Source organism: Arachis ipaensis, chromosome B01 (assembly GCF_000816755.2).
Source record: "Arachis ipaensis cultivar K30076 chromosome B01, Araip1.1, whole genome shotgun sequence".
In the NCBI taxonomy this organism is placed as follows: Eukaryota; Viridiplantae; Streptophyta; class Magnoliopsida; order Fabales; family Fabaceae; genus Arachis; species Arachis ipaensis.
The window spans coordinates 16,479,584-16,484,915 of NC_029785.2; positions in this window are offsets into that span (position 1 = coordinate 16,479,584).

A 5,332-nucleotide genomic window follows, 5' to 3' on the forward strand; every position below is an offset into this window, starting at 1 on the left:
ACCTTCGAAAATTCGAAGTGGATATTACCTACTTAAAGCATCTTTCAAAATTCTTGAGTCAGAGGTAGTTCCTTCCCAACCGGACAACACATAAGTGAATTTCATATCAAATCCATAGGCTGCTAAAATATTTTGTGTTGGGTGATCTTTTCTTCTGTGAAAACGAGGGGCATCCACCCTTGGTACCTTCACACGACTATGAGTTCTATCTATGGTTCCAATGCAATCCTTTTTTGGAAAGTATATTGACTTATTAATATAACAGTATTATAATTATTTCATTGACAATTATATAAATGTCACTAAGTAAATCAAAAGAGTTAGTATCTTAAAAAAAGATAGAATCGACTATTATTAAGTATTTTATAAGGAACTTCCTCACCAGATGGTTGCTTGAAGAAGTCTCCCTCTAACGATAGAATAGCATGTAGGACATTGTGAAAGTGACAACTAATTGTCTTCCCTGACCGGTGGAAGAAAAAAGACATGATTCTAATTTTCACATTATGCCCTATAATATGTAAGAATTTAGTGACTTGCTCTTCAACCGTAGAACGAGTTGAATCCTTTACTCTAACAGTTCCTTTTAACTTCTGACACAACTGCCTAAATGCTTCAGGGCCCATACATATGACATCTTGGCACTTTTCAGACTCCAATAACTATGTCATTAATTGAGTACGCCTAAGTTCTCTTTCCAAGTTGTCATAATTAATTTGCCTATGCCTATATTGTAATATTAATTTCAAAAGATACAACTAATGCACTGCAACACATGAAAGAGATGTGACACATATATGTTGTCTATTTTCTAATTCTTCCCTAACAAGAGTTAGTATTTGTATTGGTTCAGGATGATATAGGTCAGTAAAAGTGATTTGACTTACTTAAAATTCTGAATCATATATGACGTTTGTTTTATTTTTGAGATTCGCATCTTCGATATTTTTGTTATCCATCTATGAAAATATGATGTTTAGGGTGGACACATCAATAAAGAAAGTAACCAAAAATTCACACATGTTATTACATTTAACAATTCATTTGTCGAAATATAAAAAATAATTGAAACTAAAATTTATATAAAATTATGGTGTCATATTGTAAACACAAAAATACTTTGTTATGAGACACTTATCTCCAACTCCTAAATGTCAAAGTCGATTTCAAAACTGCCATAAACAATAAACATAAACCGTAAATGACATGCTATATTAATAAATGCATTGGTTTATCACCAAAATTCAATGAAAAAAACATAAAAACATAAGTTGTGAGTAAAAATTGGATGAAACCTCAAAAGGAAATTATTCCATAGTAATAATTGTATCTATGTCCCATGTTTTATGTCCGTTTATTCATTTTTATACTTAAAAAAAAAAGAAACAAGAAAAAAAAGAATAAGTTGTCCCATTGAGATTGTAATAATTAGGTACATGCATCATAACACCTATCGATAAAACCTAATCATATGGATCTATTTAGTAAGTGATGGACTTTTGAATAAACTACCCATGATATTGATTTAGTTCACCCTACAGTTGGTTGCAATTTAAGTATATAATTAACAAATCAAATTAATAAAAAAAGAAAAAAATTTAAAAAAAATTAAGAAATCAAACATGTAAAAACATTGTGATAACTGATAAGCATGGATACATATTCTATGAACTCTGTAACTACTTAATCTATATTAAAAATACTATACTTATGTCCCAAAGTATGAGTTAAAAATACCACCCATGGAAAAAAATGGCATAATGTAATAAGCTTTGAAAAAAAAATCCGATGATGTGAAAATCAGGGCAAATCATTTCAAAGACGAAATGAGTTAAAAATTAGTCTTTTTTGGATCAAACGTGAACTGGTAGTGAAATATAAGGCCAAATATGGTTGAATTTTTGAATTAAGACGAAAGACGCTTTTAAAAACAGACAACGAAGAATGGGTTATTTTTCCACTACAAAAATAAACGTCATCCATGAAATGTAAAATCAGAACATTATCTCAGTTGAAAAACAAAAGACGAATACAATCTATATGCCATAATGATTTTTCCATTTTGTTTTGGAAAAAAACTACTACAATTGAAAAAAGAACTCACCTTTCTCTTGAGGATGCCCGGATGAAGTTGTGGAGGACCTGTCACAACGATAACGAAGTTGCTGTAGCAATGTGGACGAAGATGGAAAGCTACGGTGGCAGTGCTGAGGAAGAAGGCCAAACGGGAGAAGACATGATACGTGTTCTCTTCTTTCAAAAAGATTGAATTAGGAATTCTAATTTCTGTAATTGAAAGGACAAATTTATCTTTTTACTCATAATTTTTCTTCCATCTCAGTTTTCTTCCTAACCTTGAAGAGAAAACTTTTAAGTGGATCCCATATATACTTTTCTATTTTTCCTTCATTTTTACGGTTGATCCAAATGAAAGAAAATTAAATTCTCCATCCATTTTCTTCTCCCCCATTTTCTTTCTTTTCAAATTCATCTCATTCAAACAAACTGTCAAAGATGGGTTGATTTGTAGGAATGGGTCCCATAGGCCTCAGATAGGGAGGATTGGCTAGTCACGCTCGGTAGTTGCTAGGGTTATGTGGAAGAGAAGGTATGGCATGTACGTTGAATTATAACGTACATTCAAATAGGTTGTAGCGCAAGTTGATGGCTTGGACATAGAAATGAGAGCCAACGGGCTTCCCAGTTTTAGGGACCAACGGGCTCGACGTGGGTATTTTCAACTCATGACTCAACTCTTCAGTAGTAGAAATTTTAACAAATATATTTTTCTACTTCTCAAATGCATGCAGAGGCTTAGGCATAAGAATTAGCCTTGGGTCCTAACTAATGGGGTTGCTAATTGATTTTGCTCATATTTTGGTTCGATCTCAACACTTGATCAAATTTGTAAAAATTTTAATTTGATGAGTAGATAAAACTTTTTTATATACAATTTTTTTTTATAGAGTTCAACTCAGAAACTTATTGACTTATTAATATGTTAACACTTTGTAAGTTTGTATTGAAATGGATAACTTCATTAATGTGAATACATTCTTACAAACAGGGTTTCTCAGATATTTGTGTGGAAAGCATAATCAAACACAACATATACTTGAAACTAGAAACAAATAAAATGCTTTAATTATAGAAAATAAATGAACAATTTGAAGAACAAAATTAACGAAAATTAAAGATTATTTCACTCGATTTTTGGTATTGTTCAATAGAGTGTCGAATTGAGCTTGTATCACAATCTTAGTTCGGGAAGCAGATACCACTCCTTTAAAAAAGAGTGAGCTCGATCCGAGAATTACTTAGCAATAGTGTCAAAGTGACTTGCATCAAAATTACTAGTAACAAATTTATATTAAATAAGGTAAAATAAATAAATAAATAAAGAAGCAGAGAAAAGTTTAAAATCAATGAAACGTAAAATTGAATTGTAAAAGAAAGAGAATAACGACAAAATATAAAGAAATGAAAGACAATGAATCAAATAAACAAAAGAAAACAAGTTAAAAGTTGACTTCTAACATTCACATGCACTTGCACTCTATGTTCTTTCATTGCGTCGCGGAGACCGGAAATTTTATGAGTTTATGTGATGATCTAGTATTTTTTATTGAAGTCCCAAAACTCTTCTGAGTTTCTACTATTTATAGGCCATGGTGATGGTCTTATCATGGAGTATGTTGTTCTCTATCTTACTTCTCCTTTTACTCAGCCATGACCTTGCCTTGACTATGAAAAATTTTGACCCCCAAGTTTGACACCAACATTTTTCTTGGTCTTCAAGTCTTACGTTTTCTTCAACTTGCTCCTCAAATCTCGCGCCTGTGTCTTCCACTTAACTTAAAGGTCGAGTAGTAAGCCATGATGCTTAGGAAAAAGGTACTAATTGCCTTTCGACTTCGACATTTTTTATACCATTTTTTTAATTTTAGCTTACCCGTTTCTGCTTCTGTAGTCGAAATCGTTAGTAGTCGAAACGCTTTCTTTTTGAAAAAACTCATTTTTTGTACCAACAAAGATAAAATGGAAATGAAATGAAAAATAAAAAGTGGCTCCCAACAATATATGTACTCGCAATCTATTACATTGTTGCGTTAATGTGATTGAAATTGTTACGGTATGGCCCAAGCAGTTTACGGGCCGGCCCGACCCGAACGGTCGGGGGTGAGATGCTCAGATCTCGACCCGGACACGCGTCCCTGACAGCTTCGCCATAGCTGTATAAGGGAGGCCTCGAAGAAGGTGGGCCTGTTGATGAGCGGATAATTTATACGCTTTTTGGCATAGTTTTTAGTATGTTTTTAGTACATTTTAGTTAGTTTTTATTATGTTTTTATTAGTTTTTAAATAAAAATTACTTTTCTGCGCTTTACTATGAGTTTGTATATTTTTCTGTGATTTCAGGTATTTTCTGGCTAAAATTGAGGGATCTGAGCAAAAATCTTATTCAGAGGCTGAAAAAGGACTACAGATGATGTTGGAATCTGACCTCTCTGCACTCAAAGTGGATTTTCTGGAGCTACAGAAGCCCAATTGGCGCACTCTCAATTGTGTTGGAAAGTAGACATCCTGAGCTTTCCAGCAATATATAATAGTCCATACTTTGCCCGAGATTTAATGGCCCAAACAGGCGTTCCAAGTCAGCTCAAGAATTTTGGCGTTTAACTCCAGAACTGGCACAAAAGCTGGAGTTAAACGCCCAAACTAGCATAAAAGCTGGCGTTTAACTCCAAGAAATGTCTCTACACATGAAAGCTTCAATGCTCAGCCCAAGCACACACCAAGTGGGCCCCGGAAGTGGAATTTTACAATAAACACCCTAGCTTACTCATTTTCTGTAACCCTAGGTCACTAGTTTACTATAAATACTACTTTCAGTGATTCATATTGTACTTCATGACACTTTACACGTTTCTTGTTGTGTTCTCTATGGCATGAGTCTCTAAACCCCATTGTTGGGGGTGAGGATCTCTGCTGTTCTTCATGAATTAATGCAATTACTACTGTTTTCCATTCTATTACGCTTGCCTCCATTCTAAGATATTCATTCGCACTTCAACTTGATGAATGTGATGATCCATGACACTCATCATCATTCTCACCTATGAACGCGTGCCTGACAACCACCTCCGTTCTACCTTAGATTGAATGCATATCCCTTAGCCTCATGATTCAAATCAGAGTCTTTGTGGTATAAGCTAGAATCATTGGCGGTCATTCCTGAGATCCGGAACGTCTAAACCTTGTCTGTGATATTCTGAGTAGGATCTGGGAAGGGATGACTGTGACGAGCTTCAAACTCGCGAGTGTTGGGCGT